Source organism: Humulus lupulus, chromosome 5 (genome assembly GCF_963169125.1).
Source record: "Humulus lupulus chromosome 5, drHumLupu1.1, whole genome shotgun sequence".
In the NCBI taxonomy this organism is placed as follows: Eukaryota; Viridiplantae; Streptophyta; class Magnoliopsida; order Rosales; family Cannabaceae; genus Humulus; species Humulus lupulus.
The window spans coordinates 31,380,681-31,391,377 of NC_084797.1; the positions used below are offsets into that span (position 1 = coordinate 31,380,681).

Consider the following 10,697-nt stretch of genomic DNA (forward strand, 5'->3'; position numbering starts at 1 on the left):
TTGGAAAAATAATTTAATTTTAAAAATAAACTAAATTGTGTAATAAATATATTTATAAAAATGATGTATTAATTAAAAAAATTTAAAACTATATTTTCTTTTGTTTCTAAATTTTTAATATTATTAATTAAATTTTGTATTTATATTTTCTTATAATAATTTTTATTTTAAAATTTAAATTTATTATGATATAAAGAATAATACTTATTAAATTTAATTTGTTTACCATATTTATAAAATTAGTATTAATTGAAATGAGTTATTTTATTGATAGGTTAAATATTGTAAAATAATTTTAAAATTTCTACAAATTTATTAGTTGTAATTTTTTTTTATTATTTTGTATTTTGTAAATTTATAATATTACATTTGAAGTAATTTCCTTTTTTAATATTTAAAGTAAATATGGGCCAATATTATCAGCCCAAAGTCATCATTTTACCCTAACCCTACATCTCTTTCTATCACTCTCTATTAGCCGCACCTTCTCTCACTCTCAGCCTCTCCCTCACATCGTCTCTCTCAGCCTCCCTCTCGCGTCTCTCTCTCACACGACAAGGAAGCCAGGCGGGGCTCTCTCACATGGTCTCCCTCTCTCTCTCTCACCGGTATGTTTTCTTCAATGGTAACTCTTGTCTTGGTTTATATTTTTGCATTTAATAGTATTTTTATTCTTTTTCTATGTAGTTTAAGGAAAGATAGATACAACATTTAAATTTGCGATTAACTTATTTAGTTCTAGTTGGCCAAATGCTTAGACAATTTATTGTTTGTGGTTTGATTTTTAATTTGAAGATATGTATATGTATGCTCATGCTTGCTGATATGTATATATATATATATCCAGTAAGTTTTTCCTCCTTCTCCTTCTCTTTTATTTCTATTTTCTGCTGTAGATGGTGGTGGGGCTTCGGGGTCGACCACGTGTGGTGGACGTGAGGCTTTGCAACATCGTGGTTTGAGCTCGGTAATATCTTCTCTTTCTCTATGTCAATTGAGTGTTCTTTTTTCTTTTATTTTCTATTTTTATACTTTTTCCTTCTTTATATAAAACGAAGAGGAAAATTGATGTTTAGATGTTTAGGGCTTGAACCATATAAATCTGATATTTTAAAGCTATTAATTTTTGTGGTAGATATTCATATTAATTTTACAAATAATCACTACCCTTTATCTAAGCTAAACTATATACTCTGTTTCAATTATTTATATTAGTTGTGTTTACTGCTTGATCATTATATTTATATCTATTTTTAGTCATATTGGTTTCAATTTGTTAGAATACATGTATTTCAATCTTATAGCTTTAAATTCATGATGTTAATGTCTTCCTTATGTTTTATGTTTGTTCTTTTTCTTTTTGTCACATATACTTTTGTACTAGTCGCACTCTTATTTTTTTCCCTTAGCTTTAGTCCTTTATCTAATTCATTTTGTTTCATCTTTGCCAAGAGTATGTATAAATCGACTATTAAGAATTGATCTCAAAAATTGAGTTTTATGGCAAGGGCAGTTGCACTCTGTTAATGAAGTTTATTTTAAGTAAAAGCCTTGATATGCTTTATACATTTGCTTTTCCAGGCATGCATTATTTTACTTTTTAATTTGTTTACAGATTTCAAGGGCTCCAAAATTGTTAAACTCTTGGATCCGTTTATTTATGGAATTATTTGATATGATCCCTTTTGGCCAATGTTACAGTTTGACAGCATTTTACCAAAATGAAGGGTGATACTGGTTCTCATTGGAGAGGTGGCTCATGAAGGGTGGGGTTGTTTGTGGTGGTGGCGAGTTGCATCATTTTTGTTGTTTTTGTTACATCTTATAATTGAAATTATGTATAAAGTATAATATTAGTGTGATAAATGGTATATCTGATTTTGTTGTAAATATTGTATATGTGAGTTTATTTCTGAAATCCAGTTTGATATATGGCATTTTGTAACTTAATGTTGTTTTGGAATGGGTAAATGTCCCGTTTTTCATTTTAGAGGCGGTTGATAATATATGTAATAGTGGATAAAATATCCATTTTATGAGCATGCTTCGCCAAATATTCATTTTATGACAATTTTGTTTGGAAATATGTATTTCTTTTATTAAAAAGTGTTGAATTAATCAAATACAAAGTTAATGTTATAAATGTTGATTTAATTTAACTTTTGATGTGCATTCTTTTATTGTAATTGTTGCCAATCATGACACCTAATAATTGTTGGTTGCTAGCAACGGCGACACCTAATAACTGTCGGCGTTGCTAGCAAAAACGACACTTAATAACTGTTGGCGTTGCCAGTAACGACGACACCTAATAACTGTCGGCGTTGCCAGCAACGGCGACACCTAATAACTGTCGGCGTTGACAGCAACGGCGACACCTAATAACTGTTGGCGTAGCCAGCAACGGCGACACTTAATAACTGTCGGCGTAGCTACCCTACGCCGGCATAGGCAAATACGACAGTTAGTCAACTGTCGTTGTTGCTCAGTAGCGACAGTTAAAAACTGTCGAGAAATCCCATTTTTGTAGTAGTGTCTTCTTCTATATTTACTTGTATTTCTTGCTTAGAGTTGTAATCATTTCATTTCTTTTATTACAAACACTATTTCTTTATTTGTATCTTTTGTTTAGAGTTGTAATTTTCTATTCTCTTCTTCTACTTCTTCTTATTCTATTTGTATTTTTCAGTCATAGAGTTATAACATTATTTAATCAATCTTGTTTATTTGTATATTTTTCTTAGAGTTATAAGTCATTTTACTATTTCTATTGAGGCAAAATATATATATTTTCCTAACATGATGTATATATATGGCATCTTTTAATTAGTAATGGTATATGAATGATTTTTTTAATTTTAATTTATACATTATGTTTATTTAGATAATAATTTATAAAATTTTGTTATATAATAATATGTTATATTATTATATAAAATTTAGTTATATAAAATATGGTATTGTATATTAAAAAATTGAAATATAATAATTTGGTATTGAATATAGTATTATTAATATAATTCTATGGGTATTAAAAAATACATTTAATCTAAAATCAAAATTAATTATATATATGAAAAGAAAACAAAAATAGTTTTATAAAAATAAGGTTTAACTACGGTCTTTTTAAAACAACCGCATTGAAAGAATTTCTTTCTCTGCGATTTTTTTATCAACTTTTCTCTACGTTTTTTTCGTGAATTTTTCTTTGGGTTCGATTACATTGCAGTATCTGTTCTAAAAAATCGCATTGTATTAAAGAAAAAAAACTGCGGAAAAAATCCAATTTTATAGTAGTGCTGATAGTAACTCTATGATGGCCTTTTTTTCACCAGCCATAGGAACAGGATTACCTAATCAACAAAACAAAGCAAGAAAATTTGTCATAATAAAATGCCACGTCAACCAGCTATATTTTAGAAATAACAAATGATGATTGAATAATAAACTCTCATATCAATTTTTTTTTTCTCTTTTATCCTATACTATCACAAATATAAATCATAATACAACAAAAATAAATCAACATTATAGGGTCTGAATTTTCTTGCTTATCTTGAGCTTACTAACGTGTTAAAAGTTCTATATTATTTTTTCCAGCGAACTCATTATCACCCACACCTCTAAAAGATTGAGAACATGACTTAATTAATAATAGGTGATATAATATATATATATATACCATTTTGTTACGACATATATATTTGGCTTATTTGTACAAGTGCCTAAATGTTATATTGCAAATTGGTCCCTAATTTTTTTGAGCAAATTGGTCCCTAAACTTTTGTTGCCAGTCATGACCCTACATCGTTAAATGGTCCATGGTTGCCAATAAATAGAAAGTTCAAGGACCAATTTGCAAAAAAATATTAGGGGACAAACTTGCTAAAATAAAGTTTAGGGGCCATCGGTACAAATAAATATTTTTAATATAAATAAACTTTTGAAAAATATACCATGTTGGTGTCTGCTGTTTGTCCCAGAACTAACTTTGTTCCCTAATATTTAAGTAATATTATTTTGGGAATTTTTCAAAAATATGGCTTTTATACTATCAATATGCAAAAATATGAGAGTTATACTTTTTTTAATTTGTATGAGAAATTTATTAAAGAAAAAGTTAATGTATGGGAAACACAATTAGTAGCTAACTAAAATATGGAAATGTCACATTTTTTTTATCATAGTTATATTTTCTTTTATTTTGAAGATAATTTTATTTTTATTTTTTTCCATCATTTTTTTATTATTTTTTCTTTTTTTTCCTTACTTGTTTTTTCTTCCATTTTTTCCTTTTTCTTTTTTTTTTTCTACCAATTTTTTCCTTCATCTTTTTTTCTTTCCATTTTTTCATTCTTCTTCTTCTTTTTTTTATTCATTTATCTATTTTTTTCTTTCATTTGTATTGTTTTTTTTTTCATATTTTTTCAGATTTTTTTTCATTTTATTTTTTCTTCATTTTTGTATTTATTATTTTCTCCTTCCATTTTTTTTCTTTTTTCACACATACGAGCTTTTTTTTTCTTCTTCCATTTTTTTCTACCAATTTTTTCATTCATATTTTTTTTCTTTTCATTTTTCCATTATTTTTCTTCTTCTTTTCATTCTTATTTATTCATCTTTTTTTTTTTCATTCATCATTTCTTTTATTTTTTTTCTCATTTTTGTGCTTATTCTTTTCTCATTATATTTCTTTTTTTCATTTTGTTCACACACACTACAAGAAAAAATGTTTTTAATAACACAAAAAATGTGTTATCAAAACCTACGATAACACTTTCTGATGTGTTAAGACCGACTATGTTATCGTAGGTCAGGGTACTTTACATAACACTTTATCAGTGCTATACAGATGTGTTATTGTACTGTCAATGATAACACAATTTCTGTGTTATTTTAATATATAGATAAGTGTTGAATTATGTTATTTATAGTTGATACTATAACACTTTTTTGTGTTATACTACACTTTAGTATAACACTTTTTTTGTGTTATACTACACTTTAGTATAACACATTTTTTGTGTTATACTATACTTTAGTATAACACATTTTTTGTGTTATACTACACTTTAGTATAACATTATTTGTGTTATATAATGAAGTTTGCATAACATAATTCTTTGCATAAAAAATGTTATTGTAATATATATTATAACTCAATTTTCGTATTATTGTTTTATTTAGATATATTTAAATTCTCATTATATATTTTATTTATATTACACTAATTTATTCTATTATATTTTAATTTTGTTTATATAATTAAAATTAGCTTTCTAATATATACTAGCATCATCAAATGAACTTGATTTTCAAATAACAAAAAGTAAGAACATTCTACATTGAATTAACAATCCACAATTTAGTTTAAAACATTCAACACTGTCATTAACAACAAAATATTCTTTAAGTATTCAAGGAGTCTAAAAGTTACTACTTTCAACACAAAGAAATAAACAAAGTTACTACTTTCAAGGAGTCTTAAATACACTTCGCTTGTCATATCTGCAAAATAAACAAAGAAATATTTTATTGTTATTATCTAGCATCACAAATTACTTCTAGAAAAATGCTATGGAAATTATATCCAAGAAAGGACACCACATACAAAATAATAGATTCACAACTACACTAAAGCAAACAAAGAAACCAAACACTAAATTATAAGACATTAGTTATTTTTTGAGTATGAAAATGTACCTCTTGGAATAACTTTTTCAGAAGGCCATGCAACTGTGGAACCAACTGCTTCTTGTATTGTAAGCATCGCATGATTATGACGAAATAAGTAAGACTCTGGTACAATAGCAACATCAACCCATACTTGCATAAAGTCTGGTCCAAGAGGCTTTCCATGTACAGTTATATTTGGATCACTAGAATCCCAACGACCTTCAGCAACAATTGCATCTGCCCAGTCAAGCAAGTAGCAAGCATTCTTCCCTTCTGTAAAGTTATGCTTTTTTTTCTAGTGCATATATGATGAAAATGAAACGAACAAAAAAGTAAGCATATAATCCATAATCAGAGTAAGAGGTTTGAAAAGTATTTACACTATTTAATAAGTTCATTTCTATCTTTTGACATGATTAACTAATCTAGAAAACAAATTACCACTGAAAAACCATTTTCATTGTCAACTACAAATCATACATCAAATTAATAAACCAACTATCAACAATTTTACTTGCCAACAAAAAAAAAGGACGATACTTGTAAAATCAACTTTTAAATATAATTCTCCCCCGCTCTTATATTGATTTATGTGTGCGAAGGCCAAAAAAAAGTCTTCTGAACCACACTATCGTTGTCAATAAAATAAATTGACTTTACTGTGATATTATTGACTCTCCCAATTCACCTCAACAATAATAATTATAACAAGGCATTAACCCAATAGCATAAATTTTGTTAGGACGTGAAGAAAATAATACACATTGTCCAAAAAAACTGAGAATGAGCAGCCTCTGTAATGCACAACTTCAGATATATAAGTTCACAAATACATTGAATAATAAATTCAGCACTAACGAAACTAATAACTAATTTAAGTTTTATGTCACAACTATAGCCTGCCAAATAAAATGGCAAGACCAACCATTTTAACTTATTGCATCCAAAACACAATTAATACAAAAGAAACTAACTAAGTCTCAAGGGGTGTTCTATCAAATGGGTGGTGTGCAACTCATTTGTTTGAATTAGATTAGAATGTATGTATAGGATCATGCTCAACCAAAATTTATATTTTTCTATTTTATCTTAATGGTATAACTAATTAATATTCTAATTACTATATGTAACCGAGCTCTTTCAAGTTTCAATGTTATTAAATGAAGTGTGAAAAAAAATCTTCTACATTGTAGATGGAGAGTGTAGAAGTAAAGGGAAAATCATTTGAAATATAAACTCAGCACCTGATCATTTAATGCAATTTCCTACAATATTAGCTAGCTTGTAGAACTTGATCTTTACCATAATCAATCATTTAATTTCTATTAATTTGGGACTGCAACAACTTTGAGATTACAAAATATGTACCACACAAACTTTGATTACACCTCTATCTATATATATAGTCTCAAGGAAAACTAGATTACTCTGTGATCATTTAGGCTACTAGATATGAAACATCTAACATGACATTCAAGAAGTCTACAAGCAACACATTAAATATGGTCCTACAAATTTTTAAATGACTATTATTATTAAAGTTACATGGTACGAAATATCCATTTTTCTATTAAAATTGAAGTATAAAAAAGATGATTAAAAAGTTCACAACATCATATATATAATTAATTGAAGAAGCCCTCAAAACACCCAAAAATGATTTGTATAGGTACATATATTAAAATCAATATATGTATATTTCTTGCTATATGGATAGTAAACTTACTACTCCTTCAAACTGTCTTTTCCTTTTATTTTATTCTTACGTTCTGAACATTCAACTGATTCCAGAAACTGCAATAGGTAATATACCAAAATCAAATGGGTATAAAATTGAAAGTGAAAGAGAGACAACGAAAAAAAAATATCACCACGTTGCTACTACTTTCTGAAGAAATATACAGAAGCAAGACCCACCTAAAAATTTCTCCAAATCAACATGAATAGAAATAAAGATGAAAAAATTGAGATAAACGATCGAAGGTTTAAACACTATCATAGGCCTTTTGCTCAGGGGATGCTCACAAATCATTCTTGACCATTTACCAAAAACACTCCAATATATAAGTAATATAAATCTATAAGAAAAAAAAAGATAGATTTTACATTAAGTGGAAACATAAAACAAATAAGGTCATTAATTGTAAGAATTGAGACTAATCCGTAGGCTTAGATGTATCTTTTGCTTCAGCTACATATATATAAAGTCAGTAAACAAATATAAATAATGTCTTCATTGGAGAGAAGAGAAATAACTTAAAATCGTAACAAGGAAATAAAAGTAACACACTTCAATTTTTTCATTCACACTATATTTTTCCTCAATAGTATACTGTTATTTACAGTTTTACATGTACTCATCAGCTAGGTTATTATGTTTTGTGTTCTTTAAACACAAACAATCAAATTTTTCAAAAACAAAACTATATATGTTTTATCAAATGGATAAAGAGCACCCCAGTAACAAGCTAATAAAAATTGTTTGTTGTTGAAGCACTAGTATCAAGCTTCATGAAAACAGAATGTTAAAAAATACAGTAAAGGTGCCTAATTTGTGTACCTGAGAATGAGTGAAACAGCTGGTGGGTTTGAGGTATTTCTCAGAATAGAAGAGGCTCCTCCATTGATAAAGCAAAGGAGAACTTGGTACAAAGAGAGGGCTGACCTGCAAGAGCAAGCTACGGGACCTGCAAGACTGAAGAAATGCATATTAGAAATGTAGATTAGAAACAAATGTCCGATAAAACAGAGCAACAATCTACACAAAACCCACACTGCAATAACAAAAACAAAACAAGCTACGGGAAGACATGCAAGAGGGCTAACCTGCAAGAGCAAGCTACGGGAAACACCGAGAGACTGAGAGAGAGACCGAGAGGGATAGGTCTACGGGAAACCGAGAGAGATAGACCACGAACAGACCAGGAACGGAAAGATGAAGAACGATTGAAGATTGAAGGGACCGAGAGACCAGGAAGGGGAAGACCGAAGAATGATTGAGGAAATGGGTATAGGGGAAATGGGTACATGGGTTGAAAAAAGTTAAGTAAAAAAAAGTTAAGTCATTTGGCGGTACCTTATTTTAAGTTGCCGCCTGAAATTATTTTCACTTACAATAACTCTTTTTAAATTCTATTATAATCATGTGTTATGGTAATGGGTTTTTGGTGTAGTGACATATATTTTAACATTACATAATTATTCTACTATTTTTTTATTTATTATCTTTTATTATTGTAATTTTTTTATAGTTTTTTCCACTATATGTAAAAAAAATTCAAATCAATTTTTCAGCATTTTCTTTTTACTGTAACACTTATAGGAATACCAAAATTTGGAAAGAAAACTAATAAAAATATGAAAACGTGAATGGGTAACTGATTACCTTCACATTCTTTGTGTGTATATTTCTAATGATAACTGATTACTTTCACGTTTTGGTGTGTGTATATTTATGGTTTCTTTATGGTAACTAGTTACTTATGTTACTAAAATCATAGTTATTTCTTCTTCCTTTGTTAATGAAGTGTTCTTCCATTTTTTTTCCCTTCAAATTTGATGTTTCTTTTCATATTTAATATGAGTAACTTGTCACCCCTCTTAGGTAACTGGTTACCCCTCTTATGACAGAAAGTTACTCATCTCAAGATAACTGGTTACCCCTCCTGGTGCATGTTATTTAACCTAGCTCTAGAATTTTTTTTAAGATCAATCAAGTAACTAGTTACCCTACCCAGGATTTGAAAAAAAATGTACAATCTTAAAAAAACATGTTTATAATAAATAAATAATAATTTTAAAAACAATTCATATTACAAAAAAAGAATTTGCAAAACAACCAAAGAAAAATTTAATATAAAATTAATAATATAAAAACAATATAAAAAAACAAATAACCTAAAAAAAAAATAATCAAATTACAAACATAGCCTTCCAAATTTGATTAAAAGTAAAACTATGGCATAAACCAATTTTTATACAAAAATATGGGAAAATAAACCCATAAAAGTGAAAATTCTTAAAAAAAGCCATAGATTAACTTTTTTTGAAAAAAAAGCCATATTTTTGCACACTCTATTAAAAATCTCATATAACATGTAATTTCCTCTACTATTTTACTACCATGTTGTTTGTCTTAACACCAACTTAGTACTCTATTATTTTAATTATACTATTTTTATTCATTACATATGATAAAATTAATTTAAGATTTTACTTTTCTACTAATTTTGGTAAAATTATATTTATTATGACAAAATAGCTCCAATTTATTTATTGAAATTGTTTTAAAATTTATAATATATTTACAAAAAAATAGTATTAAGAAAACAAAATGATACTAAATATATATATATATATATATTTAGTTTTGTTTTGATATGAACATTCTATAATTTTTTATATTTGATTTACATTTGAAGAATGTCAATTTCATAACAAGCTAATGTGAAGTCAAAGCTAGAAGAACTATAAACCCTAAAATTAGCAAATTTTATAGAGATATCTTTTTTATTTAAAAGATTATTTCAAATTATTTTTTATTGTGATTTTCATAATTAGTTCATTGGATCAATTGCTAAGGTTTGCAAATAATTCCTTATTTAGTTTTATATTATACAATATGCTTATAAAAGGAATTGATATTTTGTTTTTATAAAGAAAATATTTTGTGCTTATTCAAATACATTTATGGAAATATTTTCTATTGATTTTTGTGCTTTCCAAGACATTCAATTACATAAAATAAAATACTTGAGAAGTTAATTGTTATTCTTGTCTTGAGAAATTTGATCTGACGCAAGTATTCGATGTCCCCGCAAAATTTGTGTATGTTGGATGAGAATCAACTAAAAATGACAAATCTTCATTAATCAAGAATATCTGCAAATATTCTGGCTTTTATTGGAGATTCTTTCTCAGCCTTTCTGAGCACGAAATAATCTCTATAAATAGGCTTCTAGGGCCTTGAGAAAAAGTGAACTCTTTAGTGTATAGTTTGTGAGTGAATTGTAATATCTGTG

General features: G+C 27.4%; 1 long non-coding RNA gene across 2 annotated transcripts; it reads left to right on the top strand.

Annotated features, from left to right (window-relative positions):
- The first annotated feature begins 432 nt into the window (after positions 1 to 432).
- Positions 433 to 2,039, top strand: LOC133834721 (uncharacterized). Of its 2 annotated transcripts, XR_009893423.1 has the most exons (3): positions 433 to 608; positions 897 to 967; positions 1,702 to 2,039. It is a non-coding gene; the product is annotated as an uncharacterized LOC133834721 (long non-coding RNA). The 2 variants fall into 2 exon arrangements; XR_009893422.1 differs by having other exon boundaries at positions 433 to 967; positions 1,702 to 1,990.
- Positions 2,040 to 10,697: the final 8,658 nt, after the last annotated feature.